Source organism: Triticum dicoccoides, chromosome 4A (assembly GCF_002162155.2).
Source record: "Triticum dicoccoides isolate Atlit2015 ecotype Zavitan chromosome 4A, WEW_v2.0, whole genome shotgun sequence".
Lineage (NCBI taxonomy): Eukaryota > Viridiplantae > Streptophyta > Magnoliopsida > Poales > Poaceae > Triticum > Triticum dicoccoides.
Genome location: NC_041386.1, coordinates 631,812,572 through 631,828,556, shown reverse-complemented (window position 1 = coordinate 631,828,556; position 15,985 = coordinate 631,812,572).

The window sequence follows — 15,985 nt, the reverse complement described above, 5'->3', positions numbered from 1 at the left end:
TCTTCTCCTTCTTCTTCTCCTTCTTCTTCTTCTTCTTCTTCTTCTTCTTCTTCTTCTTCTTCTTCTTCTTCTTCTTCTTCTTCTGCGATTAACATGATTAATGTGAAGGACGTATGAGAAGGTTTAATTGATTCAACGACGTATGGAAGGTATTAATGTGATTAAGCAGCGTATGATAAGGTGCCATGGGACAAAAAACCGGCTAGGCAAAAAAATCAATGATGGGACGTGGTGAGAGGGGGGAACCGGTTAAAGAAGAGTTCTGCCTGACAGCAAAAGGAACACTACTTTTTTTAAGCAAGTAGAGATAGGATATTTTATCTTTTTACTAAGAAATATATTTCTTGGTATTTTTTCACAAAACTACACACATAAGTAGGTTGGACACACAGGTTTGACATCCCAAAATTTCATTTTTTTTAATTTATTTGATTTATTTTTTGAATTTAATACTCGTATAGAGGGGTGGAGTATCCTAGTGCTTCAAATCCTCTTCCTACAACCAACCAAAGATAACACTTGATAATTTCTATTTATGTAAGTCATAATGGTTACTCAATTAGAGAGAATAGGTTTTGATGAATTTAGGTACTCATATACGTGAGATAATTGGGGTTGTGGTCCTACATGAAACGCTCCATGAAATCTACACGAAAAAACTAGCTGGGGTAGTTTTTAAGGTGGATTTTGATAAAGCGTACGATAAGGTTAAATGGTCATTTCTTTAGCAGGCCTTACAGATGAAAAGGATTCGATCATTCCTAGAGAAACCAGGTAGATTCTTTCATGTAAAAAGGAAGTGTCGGAATCAAAGTGAATGATGACATAGGTCATTATTTCCAGACACACAAGTGTCTGAGGCAAGGAGACCCGATGTCACCTATTATGTTCAACATAGTGGTGGACATGTTGACGATCCTAATAGGAAGAGCTAAGGACAATGGCCAGGTAGGCGGGCTCGTCCCGCATCTAGTGGACGGAGGAGCTATCTTACAGTATGTCGATTATACTATCATCTTTATGGAGCATGATTTGGCAAAAGCAAGAAACATGAAGCTTGTGTTATGCTTTTTCGAATAGTTGTCGGGGTTAAAGATTAACTTTCATAAAAGCGAATAGTTATACTTTGGAAGAGCTAAAGACAAATAAGAAGCTTACAAACAATTGTTCAGGTGTGAATTAGGTTCCTTGTCCTTTACGTATTTGGGTATACTAATACACCATCGCAAGCTTTCCAACAAAGAATGGAAGTGCATTGAGGATCAATTTCTAAAGAAACTAAGCTGCTGGAATGTAACGCCCCGAGACCGATGCGCCAGGTGTCTTCCAGTTTTTCGTTGTTGTTGCCTTGTCATTTGCTTGCGTGTCGCATCTTGCCATATCATCATCCGCATTACATCATCATGTTTTCAAAACTTGCATCCGTCCAGGTCTCCCTATTCCTTCCGTTGTCCGTTCTGAGCCAACACACACTTGCACGCGCCCGCGGCATGTCCAAAATAGTATTTTATAAGTGGCTGGAAAATGTTCTCGGAATGGGTTGAAAGTTGGCATGCGGTGTTGTTATGTTGTAGGTAAGCCGCCTGCCAAGTTTCATCGCATTCGGAGTCCGTTTGATGCCCCAATGGATAACTATAGCGACAATATAGTCGGTCAAATCGTCGGACGTTTTCAGTCTCCGAAAACTGTTGCCGGGGTTCCCCTTTCTTTCCTCCCTAGATCATCTACATAGTCCACCACTCACCGCCAGGCCCTAGCTAACCTCTCTCGTCAGCCCGCGACCCTCCTCGCGCGCGCCCGAAAGCTGCCCCGGACCCGACCCTGATAGTCGTCACCATTGGGTCCGGATCATCCCCATACATCTACAAAACATCACCGTTTTCTTATTTGGACTCGTTTAACCTTTTATTCTTGATCGTCCATTTACGATCGGAGAGTTTCGTTAGCCCCTAACCTAATCCACCAGCGTATATAATGGGCAACCCTAGAAATTAGGGATCCTGTCCCATCCTTTCATCCATCCAATCCATCCTCGCCGCCACTCTCTCGGGATCCATCTCGCCCCCACCTGGTCTCGTCCCTCGTTTTTCAGCACCAGTCCAACCAGACGCCCCCGCCCCTGATCCCAAATCCTCTCCTGCTCGTGCAAGTCAGCTGGAGAAGTTGCGTCACCGGAGCTCCGCTTGAAGGAAATATGCCCTAGAGGCAATAATAAAGTTATTATTTATTTCCTTATAATCATGATAAATGTTTATTATTCATGCTAGAATTGTATTAACCGGAAACATAATACATGTGTGAATACATAGACAAACAAAGTGTCACTAGTATGCCTCTACTTGACTAGCTCGTTAATCAAAGATGGTTATGTTTCCTAACCATGAACAATGAGTTGTTATTTGATTAACGGGATCACATCATTAAGAGAATGATCTGATTGACATGACCCATTCCATTAGCTTAGCACCCGATCGTTTAGTATGTTGCTATTGCTTTCTTCATGACTTATACATGTTCCTATAACTATGAGATTATGCAACTCCCGTTTACCGGAGGAACACTTTGGGTACTACCAAACGTCACAACGTAACTGGGTGATTATAAAGGAGTACTACAGGTGTCTCCAAAGGTACATGTTGGGTTGGCGTATTTCGAGATTAGGTTTTGTCACTCCGATTGTCGGAGAGGTATCGCTGGGCCCTCTCGGTAATGCACATCACATAAGCCTTGCAAGCATTGCAACTAATGAGTTAGTTGCGAGATGATATATTACGGAACGAGTAAAGAGACTTGCCGGCAACGAGATTGAACTAGGTATGGGATACCGACGATCGAATCTCGGGCAAGTAACATACCGATGACAAAGGTAACAACGTATGTTGTTATGCGGTCTGACCGATAAAGATCTTCGTAGAATATGTAGGAGCCAATATGGGCATCCAGGTCCCGCTATTGGTTATTGACCGGAGATGTGTCTCGATCATGTCTACATTGTTCTCGAACCCGTAGGGTCCGCACGCTTAAGGTAACGATGACAATTATATTATGAGTTTATGCATTTTGATGTACCGAAGGTTGTTCGCAGTCCCGGATGTGATCACGGACATGATGAGGAGTCTCGAAATGGTCGAGACATAAAGATTGATATATTGGAAGCCTATGTTTGGATATCGGAAGTGTTCCGGGTGAAATCGGGATTTTACCGGAGTACCAGGAAGGTTACCGGAACCCCCCGGGAGCTAAATGGGCCATGATGGGCCTTAGTGGAAAAGAGAAGAGGCAGCCCTACATGGGCTGCGCGCCTCCCCCTTCCCCTAGTCCTATTAGGACTAGGAGTGGTGGCCGGCCCCCTCTCTCTCTTTTCCCCCTCCGTGAATCCTATTCCAACTAGGATTGGGGGGGGGGATCCTACTCCCAGAGGGAGTAGGACTCTCCTGGCGCGCCACACCTTGGCCGGCCAGCCTCCCCCTCTAGTCCTTTATATACTGAGGCAGAGGCACCCTAGAACACACAAGTTGATCCACGTAATCTATTCCTTAGCCGTGTGCGGTGCCCCCAACCACTATAGTCCTCGATAATACTGTAGCGGAGTTTAGGCGAAGCCCTGCTGCTGTAGTGCATCAAGATCGTCACCATGCCGTCGTGCTGACGGAACTCTTCCCCGACACTTTGCTAGATCGGAGTCCGGGGATCGTCATCGAGCTGAACGTGTGCTCGAACTCGAGGTGCCGTAGTTTCGGTGCTTGATCGGTTGGATCGTGAAGACGTACGACTACTTCCTCTACGTCGTGTCAACGCTTCCGCAGTCGGTCTGCGTGGGTACGTAGACTACACTCTCCCCTCTCGTTGCTATGCATCACCATGATCTTGCGTGTGCGTAGGAATTTTTTTGAAATTACTACGAAACCCAACAGTGGCATCCGAGCCTAGGTTATTTATGTTGATGTTATATGCACGAGTAGAACACAAGTGAGTTGTGGGCGATATAAGTCATACTGCCTACCAGCATGTCATACTTTGGTTCGGCGACATTGTTGGACGAGACGACCCAGACCAACATTACGCGTATGCTTACGCGAGACCGGTTCCCCCGACGTGCTTTGCACATAGGTGGCTTGCGGGCGACTGTCTCTCCAACTTTAGTTGAACCAAGTGTGGCTATGCCCGGTCCTTGCGAAGGTTAAAACGGAGTCTATTTGACAAACTATCGTTGTGGTTTTGATGCGTAGGTGAGATTGGTTCGTGCTTAAAGCCCGTAGCAGCCACGTAAAACTTGCAAAAACAAAGTAGAGGACGTCTAACTTGTTTTTGCAGGGCATGTTGTGATGTGATATGGTCAAGACATGATGCTGAATTTTATTGTATGAGATGATCATGTTTTGTAACCGAGTTATCGGCAACTGGCAGGAGCCATATGGTAGTCGCTTTATTGTATGCAATGCAATCGCGATGTAATGCTTTACTTTATTACTAAGCGGTAGTGATAGTCGTAGAAGCATAAGCTTGGTGAGACGACAACGATGCTACGATGGAGATCAAGGTGTCACGCCGGTGACGATGGTGATCACGACGGTGCTTCGGAGATGGAGATCACAAGCACAAGATGATGATGGCCATATCATATCACTTATATTGATTGCATGTGATGTTTATCCTTTTATGCATATTACCTTGCTTTGATTGACGGTAGCATTATAAGATGATCTCTCACTAAATTATCAAGAAGTGTTCTCCCTGAGTATGCACCGTTGCGAAAGTTCTTCGTGCTGAGACACCACGTGATGATCGGGTGTGATAGGTTCTACGTTCAAATACAACGGGTGCAAAACAGTTGCACACGCGGAATACTCAGGTTATACTTGACGAGCCAAGCATATACAGATATGGCCTCGGAACACGGAGACCGAAAGGTCGAGCGTGAATCATATAGTAGATATGATCAACATAACGATGTTCACCATTGAAAACTACTCCATCTCACGTGATGATCGGACATGGTTTAGTTGATTTGGATCACGTGATCACTTAGAGGATTAGAGGGATGTCTATCTAAGTGGGAGTTCTGAAGTAATATGATTAAATTGAACTTAAATTTATCATGAACTTAGTCCTGGTAGTATTTTGCAAATCATGTTGTAGATCAATAGCTCGCGTTGTTGCTTCCCTGTGTTTATTTTGATATGTTCCTAGAGAAAATTGTGTTGAAAAATGTTAGTAGCAAAGATGCGGATTGGATCTGTGATCTGAGGTTTATCTTCATTGCTGCATAGAAGAATTATGTCCTTGATGCACCGCTAGGTGACGGACCTATTGCAGGAGCGGATGCAGACGTTATGAACGTTTGGCTAGCTCAATATGATGACTACTTGATAGTTTAGTGCACCATGCTTAATGACTTAGAATCGGGACTTCAAAGACGTTTTGAACGTCATGGAGCATATGAGATGTTCCAGGAGTTGAAGTTAATATTTCAAGCAAATACCCGAGTTGAGAGATATGAAGTCTCCAACAAGTTCTATAGCCAAAAGATGGAGGAGAATCGCTCAACTAGTGAGCATGTGCTCAGATTGTCTGAGTACTACAATCACTTGAATCAAGTGGGAGTTAATCTTCTAGATAAGATAGTGATTGACAGAATTCTCTAGTCACCATCACCAAGTTAGTAGAACTTTGTGATGAACTATGATATGCAAGGGATAACAGAAACGATTCCCAAGCTCTTCGTAATGCAGAAATTGATGAAGGTAGAAATCGAGAAAAACATCAAGTGTTGATGGTAGACAAGACCACTAGTTTCAAGAAAAGGGCAGAGGGAAGAAGGGGAACTTCAAAAAGAACAGCAAGCAAGTTGCTGCTCAAAGTGAAGAAGCCCAAGTCTGATACTAAGCCTGAGACTAAGTGCTTCTACTGCAAAAGGGACTGGTCACTGGAAGCGGAACTACCCCAAGTGATTGGCAGATAAGAAGGATGGCAAAGTGAACATAAGTATATTTGATATACATGTTATTGATGTGTACTTTACTAGTGTTTATAGCAACCCTCAGTATTTCATACTAGTTAAGTTGCTAAGATTAGTAACTCGAAACGGGAGTTGCAGAATAAACAGAGACTAGTTAAGGGTGAAGTGGCGATGTGTGTTGGAAGTGGTTCCAAGATTGATATGATCATCATCGCACACTCCCTATACTTTCGGGATTACTGTTGAACCTGAATAAGTGTTATTTGGTGTTTGCGTTAAGCATGAATATGATTTTATCATGTTTATTGTAATACGGTTATTCATTTAAGTAAAAGAATAAATTGTTGTTCTGTTTACATGAATAAAACCTTACATGGTTACACACCCAATGAAAATAGTTCATTGGATCTCGATCGTAGTGATACACATAATCATAATATTGAAACCAAAAGATGCAAAGTTAATAATGATAGTGCAACTTATTTGTGGCACCGCCGTTTAGGTCATATTGGTGTAAACCGCATGAAGAAACTCCATGCTGATGGGATTTTGGAATCACTTGATTATGAATCACTTGATGCTTGCGAACCATGCTTCATGGGCAAGATGACTAAGACTCCGTTCTCCGGAGCGAGCAATTGACTTATTGGAAATAATACATACTGATGTATGTGGTCCGATGAGTGTTAAGGCTCACGGCAAGTATCGTTATTTTCTGGACTTCACAGATGATTTGAGTAGATATGGGTATATCTACTTGATGAAACATAAGTATGAAACATTTGAAAAGTTCAAAGAATTTCAGAGTGAAATGGAAAATCATCGTGACAAGAAAATAAAGTTTCTACGATCTGATCGCGGAGACAAATATTTGAGTTACGAGTTTGGTCTTCAATTAAAACAATGTGGAATAGTTTCACAAACTCATGCCACATGGAACACCACAGCATAATGGTGTGTCCGAACGTCATAACCGTACTTTATTGGATATAGTGCAATCTATGATGTCTCTTACCAATCTACCACTATCGTTTTGGGGTTATGCATTAGAGACAGCTGCATTCACGTTAAATAGGGCACCATCTAAATCCGTTGAGACGACACCATATGAACTATGGTTTGGCAAGAAACCTGAGCTGTCATTTCTTAAAGTTTGGGACTGCGATGCTTATGTGAAAAAGGTTTCAACATGATAAGCTCGAACCCAAATCGGAGAAGTAAATCTTCATAGGATATCCAAAGGAAACTATTGGATACACCTTCTATCACAGATCCGAAGGCAAGACTTTTGTTGCTAAATTCGGAGCTTTTCTAGAGAAGGAGTTTCTCTTGAAAGAAGTGAGTGGGAGGAAAGTAGAACTTGATGAGGTAACTGTACCTGCTCCCTTATTGGAAAGTAGTTCATCACAGAAATCTGTTCCTGTGACTACTACACCAATTAGTGAGGAAGCTAATGATGATGATCATGTAACTTCAGATCAAGTTACTACCAAATCTCGTAGGTAAACCAGAGTGAGATCCGCACCAGAGTGGTATGGTAATCCTGTTTTGGAAGTCATGTTACTAGACCATGACGAACTTGCGAACTATGAGGAAGCGATGATGAGCCCAGATTCCGCGAAATGGTTTGAGGCCATGAAATCTGAGATATGATCCATGTATGAGAACAAAGTATGGACTTTGATGGATTTGCCTGATGATCGGCAAGCCATAGAAAATAAATGGATCTTCAAGAGGAAGACGGACACTGATAGTAGTATTACTATCTACAAAGCTAGAATTGTCGCAAAAGGTTTTCGACAAGTTCAAGGTGTTGACTACGATGAGATTTTCTCACTCGTATCTATGCTTAAGTCTGTCCGAATCATGTTAGCAATTGCCGCATTTTATGAAATCTGGCAAATGGATAAAACAAAACTGCATTCCTTAATAGATTTATTAAAGAAGAGTTGTATATGATACAACCAGAAGGTTTTGTCAATCCTAAAGGTGCTAACAAAATATGCAAGCTCCAGCGATCCATCTATGGACTGGTGCAAGCATCTCGGAGTTGGAATATACACTTTGATAAGTTGATCCTGTCCCATCCTTCCATCCATCCAATTCATCCTCTCCGCCACTCTCTCGGGATCCATCTCGCCCCCACCTGGTCTCGTCCCTCGTTTTTCAGCACCAGGCCAACCAGACGCCCCCGCCCCTGATCCCAAATCCTCTCCTGCTCGTGCAAGTCAGCTGGAGAAGTTGCGTCACCGGAGCTCCGCTTGAAGGAAATATGCCCTAGAGGCAATAATAAAGTTATTATTTATTTCCTTATAATCATGATAAATGTTTATTATTCATGCTAGAATTGTATTAACCGGAAACATAATACGTGTGTGAATACATAGACAAACAAAGTGTCACTAGTATGCCTCTACTTGACTAGCTCGTTAATCAAAGATGGTTATGTTTCCTAACCATGAACAATGAGTTGTTATTTGATTAACGGGATCACATCATTAAGAGAATGATCTAATTGACATGACCCATTCCATTAGCTTAGCACCCGATCGTTTAGTATGTTGCTATTGCTTTCTTCATGACTTATACATGTTCCTATAACTATGAGATTATGCAACTCCCGTTTACCGGAGGAACACTTTGGGTACTACCAAACGTCACAACGTAACTGGGTGATTATAAAGGAGTACTACAGGTGTCTCCAAAGGTACATGTTGGGTTGGCGTATTTCGAGATTAGGTTTTGTCACTCCGATTATCGGAGAGGTATCTCTGGGCCCTCTTGGTAATGCACATCACATAAGCCTTGCAAGCATTGCAACTAATGAGTTAGTTGCGAGATGATATATTACGGAACGAGTAAAGAGACTTGCCAGCAATGAGATTGAACTAGGTATGGGATACCGACGATCGAATCTCGGGCAAGTAACATACCGACGACAAAGGAAACAACGTATGTTGTTATGCGTCTGACTGATAAAGATCTTCGTAGAATATGTAGGAGCCAATATGGGCATCCAGGCCCCGCTATTGGTTATTGATCGGAGATGTGTCTCGGTCATGTCTACATTGTTCTCGAACCCGTAGGGTCCGCACGCTTAGGGTAACGATGACAGTTATATTATGAGTTTATGCATTTTGATGTACCGAAGGTTGTTCAGAGTCCCAGGATGTGATCACGGACATGACGAGGAGTCTCGAAATGGTCGAGACGTAAAGATTGATATATTGGAAGCCTATGTTTGGATATCAGAAGTGTTCCGGGTGAAATCGGGATTTTACCGGAGTACCGGGAAGGTTACCGGAACCCCCCGGGAGCTAAATGGGCCATGATGGGCCTTAGTGGAAAAGAGAAGAGGCAGCCCTACATGGGCTGCGCGCCTCCCCCTTCCCCTAGTCCTATTAGGACTAGGAGAGGTGGCCGGCCCCCTCTCTCTCTTTTCCCCCTCCGTGAATCCTATTCCAACTAGGATTGGGGGGGGGGGGAATCCTACTCCCAGAGGGAGTAGGACTCTCCTGGCGCGCCACACCTTGGCCGGCCAGCCTCCCCCATCTAGTCCTTTATATAATGAGGCAGAGGCACCCTAGAACACACAAGTTGATCCACGTGATCTATTCCTTAGCCGTGTGCGGTGCCCCCAGCCACCATAGTCCTCGATAATACTGTAGCGGAGTTTAGGCGAAGCCCTACTGCTGTAGTGCATCAAGATCGTCACCACGCCGTCGTGCTGATGGAACTCTTCCCCGACACTTTGCTGGATCGGAGTCCGGGGATTGTCATCGAGCTGAACGTGTGCTCGAACTCGGAGGTGCCGTAGTTTCGGCGCTTGATCGGTTGGATCGTGAAGACGTACGACTACTTCCTCTACGTCGTGTCAACGCTTCCGTAGTCGGTCTGTGTGGGTACGTAGACTACACTCTCCCTCTTGTTTCTATGCATCACCATGATCTTGCGTGTGCGTAGGAATTTTTTTGAAATTACTACGAAACCCAACACCGCTACCCTGCGCGCCCCTGCCTCCCTTTCGGCCTTCTCTTTCCCTTTCTCTCCCTCGTTGCTCTCTCTCTCTCCCGATTCCCTCCCTCTCTGTTCTTCGCGCAGGAGCCGCAACGCCATGGAGCCTGGCCGGAGCTCCTTCCTCGACGCTCGTGCCGACCAAGCCCCGCCACCGCATGGAGTCGCCCCGCCATCTCCATCGCTCCCTCGCAGCAGCCTAGTTCTGGTGCCTTGCCGGAGAACGCCGCCCTCGACAGGACCCCGTCGCCCCCATGGCCGCCGACCCCTGCTGAGGGAGTCCTGGATTAGGGGGTCTCTGGACAGCCGGAATGTTGGACTATGAAGATACAATATTGAGGACTTCATCTCGTGTCCGGATGGGACTCTACTTGGCGTGGAAGGCAAGCTAGGCAATACGGATATGAATATCTCCTCCTTTGTAACCGACCTTGTGTAACCCTAACTGTTGGTGTCAAAACCGGCGGATCTCGGGTAGGGGGTCCTGAACTGTGCGTCTAGGCCGGATGGTAATAGGAGGCAAGGGACACGAAGTTTTACCCAGGTTCGGGCCCTCTTGATGGAGGTAAAACCCTACGTCCTGCTTGATTAATATTGATGATATGGGTAGTACAAGAGTAGATCTACCACGAGATCAGAGAGGCTAAACCCTAGAAGCTAGCCTATGGTATGATTGTTGTTGTGTATGTTGTCCTACGGACTAAAACCCTCCGGTTTATATAGACACCGGATAGGGTTAGGGTTACATAGAGTCGGTTACAATGGTAGGAGATCTACATATCCGTATCGCCAAGCTTGCCTTCCATGCCAAGGAAAGTCCCTTCCGGACACGGGACGAAGTCTTCAATCTTGTATCTTCATAGTCCAGGAGTCCGGCTGAAGGTATAGTCCGGCTATCCGAACACCCCCTAATCCAGGACTCCCTTAGTAGCCCCTGAACCAGGCTTCAATGATGATGAGTCTGGCGCGCAGATTGTCTTCGGCATTGCAAGGCGGGTTCTCCTCCAAATTCCGTGTACCTGTTGAAATAAATTTCGGTTTCTTGCAGATGTTGCGCTCCTTGGCTTCTACACCCAATAATGGCCGTTTCCCACGTGTCAAACGAATATGAAAAGTCTGAGTGTTTTTACATTCACACCCCTAGCCGCGTAAATGAGCTGACCTATTTAAGGGGACGAGGATTTAGATCCAAACCACACCTTCTCCCTTTCGCGAGTGTTCATCAGAGCGCATCCGACAAAGGTCCATTCCACCATGGCCAGCCGCCGCAACTCCTCCCTTCGCCCTTCCAGCCCTAAGCCTGGATATTGGGAGAGATGCTCCGTCCCGCATAGCGAGCTAGTGACACTCCAGACCAAGGGATTTCTTCCCCCGGCCTATATGATCCCGGTTCGAGCCGGTCTTGCCGTCTATAACGGTAGAGAGCAAGCGGAGAGTGCCCCTAATCCCTCCAAAGGAGAGCGGGTGTGCCTCATCCCTTATTTAATAAGGGGGCTCGGATTTCCAATCCATCCATTTCTCCGGGGGCTGCTGGAGTTCTACGGCCTCCAGCTACATAATCTCACGCCTGCTTCCGTATTGCATATCGCGGGCTTTGTAGCCCTCTGCGAGCTGTTCTTGGGTGTTGAGGCTCATTTCGGGCTGTGGAAAGAGCTATTCTGCCTCGTGCCCCGTTCCAAGAAGGGGTCAATATATCAAGTGGGCGGAGCCGAAGTGTGGCGCATCATCGGGACCGGATATCTGCCCGGAACCCCAAAGAAGGCGTTCGAAGACTGGCCCTCATAATGGTTTTATATAGAAGACGTCCCGCTGCCTGATCCTGTCCGGATCGTCCTCCCTGAATTTGACAGTGCTCCCTTAAAGAAACGCCTAAGCTAGCGTCCACGAAGCCCTCAGAGGGAAAGTGACAGGGACGTTATTTACCTGATGGGCCGGATAAGATTGTTAGCTCATTCCGGACTAACCATGATCGGGGTCATGGCCGCATGCATCATGCGAGGGGTGCAGTCGCTACAGTATAGAGGCCACCCCATGTGGGATTTCAATGGGGAGGACGACACCACCCGCTACGGCCGTAAGGGGCCGGATTCGGCTGCAGCTCTAATAAAGACCTTGTCCGCTGTGTACAAGGGAGAAGAGGAGGATTTTCTCCGCGTCGACCAAAAGGGTGGATTTTCCATGTACAATCCTCCAAGCTGGGTGAGTGGTCACATCTTGCCCATCCGTTTTATATCCCCATTGTTAAATATTCAATCTAGTAATTTCAACGCAGGAACTGCGCCAGGCTGTTAAAGAAATAAGCAGCCCTCCTCCACAACCCGAGGACCCAGGACGGTGCCTCGACCCAGCCTCTCAAGAGGATCCGGACTTATCTGTGGAGCTGATTGATGGAGTGTTCCATCAATTGAGGGAGGACAATGCCTTGGTGGCCATTACGGCTGATTACCCAGGGCTAATCCCGGCCTCCCAGAAACGGGAGGCCGAACCTGCGGTGACAAGCCAACGAGGGGCCGCAGGGCCCTGTGGGCAGAAAAGAGGTGCAGTCCGGACCGAGACGTCAGCGCAAAGGTATGGCGCGCCCCCTTATCCCAGGTGTTACACCTTCAAGGCACATTAACACTCATGCTCTCTTCAGGACAAAGAGACCTCGCCGAACTATATTCGGAGAGACTGCCAATCGCGCCTCCACCAGCCAGGCTCCAAAGCCTGGTCTGGAAGTGGAGCCGAACACAAGGCGTGCACCGGACGCTCCTCCGATGGAGGATGTGGACGAGTTGTCTGCCACCAACTCTGAGGTGGAAAGTGCCATGAACCACAGGCGTCGCCGGACAATTCTTCGCGACGCTTGTTTCTCCCAAGAGGCGTTAGATGCCTTCAAGTCGGGAGATGCGTACCTCCGTGCCGCTCAAAATGGTCTAGCCAGAGCCACGAAGCAATATGTAAAAGACATACGGGTAAGAAAATTTTGGTAATTATATATATATACCAGTAGCCCCCGAGACTTGAAACAGTTAGAGTAACTGTTTTAAGGATCATTTGTTATGCAGGTTCTTACAGAAAAGAATTCCCTACTGTCCAAGGAGCTGGAAGAGTGCAAAGCCCAACTTGAGGCCGCACTAGCCGCGGCAGGGGAGCCCAAGGAGACCCCCTCTGGTAATATACACTTCGAAAGATAAGTATTTTGCGAAGCACGTCATGGGTGCGAATCTGACAAATGAGATTGCAGATGGCGCCGGATTGAATCCGGAAAGGCAACACCTCCTACGCCAGCTAAAGGCTGGTGAGAAGGTGCTGACAAAGGTGAGGCAGGAGAAGAACGATCTCCAAGATGCCAACACCAAGCTGGGCGTCGAGCCGAAAGATGTTCATGCCCAGCTGTCAGACTCCGTGAAGGAGAATCAGCGGCTTCGGCGCGACATATTTAGTAAGTGCTTGAACGAACCTTTGAAAGAAAGTTCGGCGGGGAAGTCGACTAACAGAGCAATGTCTGTAGGTGTGCTAACAGGTCTTCCTGCAGAGGAGATGCCCGGTTCTACGGGTGACCTTCTTCCCGAGCTCTCGCAACTGCTCGATCGAGTTCGGCAGGTGATGCAAGGCGTCGCCCAGGCCCTGTGGCCATCCGTCTCCATGCCCGAAGGTCTTGGAGAGCTTGCGGAGAAGCTAAAGGGAGCACGGCGACGCTTCCGACTGTGGAAGATATCGGCCTGCCGTCAAGGCACTAGGGAGGCATGGGCCATGGTGAAGACGCGGTACGCAAAGGCTGACCCCAAGCCCATGGCCGAGGTCAGTCCTGTAGGGCCTGATGGGAAGGAGATCCCTGTAAGCTTAATATACGGCCAAGTAGAGTTGGCCGCAAAGTATTCCCAGCAGGACTGTAAATTAGACAGCCTGTTAGATGGTATTGAAGAGGAATACAATCAGTCAAAATGACTATGTAATTTAATTGACATTTATAATGCCTTCTAGCCGGATTATAGATCATTTGTCATGGCCGACCTTTTCGCTTCAGCCTTGGGACCTGACGGTCCGGAGTGTGTCCGAATTCCCGTGCGGTTATATAGGAACCGGGGAATGCATGGAGACCAGGTGTAGGGGTCATTAGTGCGTGAACAGACAAGTGCCCGACTAGTTATGTTATATTACATGGTTAGTAAGAAACATCTTCCAGGGAGAATAGTTCCGTTAGGGGTTCCTTTCCCTGGGAGGCATGCCCTAAGGTGCATGTCCATGCTGCGAAAAGAAACGCAGGAAAAACATCTGGGGGCGTATAGAGAAAAATGAAAAAGGATCATCTTTAGTTCACCGACCGAATATTCCCTTAAGAACGCTAGCTTTCGGCTTCACCCAGTCTGAGGTACACGTCCGGCTGACCCGGCAGTAACAATTGCAGAGGTGCTCCCTTTACCACCTAGCCGAACAATCGGGAACGTAGGGGTAAGCACAGGAGCCAGGCAACCTAGCTTGGCCAAAACTTAAGTCATATCGATGCATATAATGGTGAATAAAGGGTACATGCGGAAGTGTGACACATGTGTTGGGCATGAAGCCCGTGTGAATAAGCTTATGGTTAAAGAAGCCCCCAGGTTTAATGAGCACGGATAGTGCGTCACTTTATGAGCCTTTAAAGGCTATAAGAGTAAGAGAGAGAGAGAAGAAGAGAAATGTAAGACAGAAAATATATAAAAAATGGACAGAGGAAGGAGACGAACACAGAGTCCGGCGCTAGGCATAGAATCTTCGGAGACGGGCTGCGTTCCATGGGTTCGGCTCGAGTCGGTTATCCGATGCATCCTGCAGGCGGTACGCTCCACTAGTCAGGACTTGGTCAATTATGAAGGGACCTTCCCACTTGGGCTTGAGTTTGTCCTTTTTCTTGTCCGGTAGTCGTAGAACTAATTCGCCAAAGTTCTAATTTTTGGCCCGTACTTCTCTGCTTTGGTATCTTCGAGCCTGTTGTTGATAGAATGCGGAACGGGCTTTTGCCACATCACGCTCCTCCTCCAATGCGTCCAAGCTGTCCTGCCGAGCGAGCTCGGCTTCTCTTTCTTCATACATGCGCACTCGAGGTGAGTCTTGAATTATGTCGCAAGGTAAACTGCCTCTGCGCCGTATACCATAAAGAATGGTGTGTATCCGGTGGTGCGATTCGGCGTGGTCCGCAGCCCCCAGAGTACGGAGTCGAGCTCCTCTACCCAGTGCATGTTAGATTCCTTGAGGGACCGCACTAATCTGGGTTTGATGCCGCTCATGATGAGACCATTTGCACGTTCGACCTAGCCGTTAGTTTGTGGGTGATAGACGGAAGCATAATCGAGCTTGATGCCCATGTTTTTGCACCAGAGTTTTACCTCGTCGGCCGTAAAGTTTGTGCCGTTATCCATGATGATGCTGTGGGGGACGCCATAACGGTGTACAACCCTGGATATAAAGTCTATCACTGGTCCGGATTCGGCCGTCTTAACAGGCTTGGCTTCTATCCATTTGGTGAACTTATCCACCATGACCAGTAAGTATTTTTGCTTGTGGGTTCCGCCTTTAAGGGGGACAACCATGTCAAGCCCCCAGACCGCGAAGGGCCAAGTGATGGGGATAGTTTGGAGGGCGGTGGGTGGCATATGGCTTTGGTTTGCACAGAGCTGGCAACCGGTGCATCGTTGGACTAAGTCCTGGGCGTCTGCCCGGGCCGTCGGCCAATAAAAGCCTGTACGGAAGGTCTTGCTTACAAGGGACCGAGCTTCCGCGTGATGACCGCCGAGTCCGGCATGAATTTCAACCAGGAGGTTCCGCCCTTCCTCTTCGGAGATGCACCTTTGAAGGACTCCGGTAGTGCTTTTCTTATAAAGCTCTCCCTCGTGGACTTTGTAGGCTTTGGATCGCCGCACTATGCAGCGTGGCTCATTTTGGTCCTCGGGGAGTTCCTGCCTAATAAGGTAGGCGAGGAATGGTTCCGTCCACGGGGCGATAACGGCCATTATTACGTGGGCTGAAGGTGTTATTTCGTTGGCAGAGCCT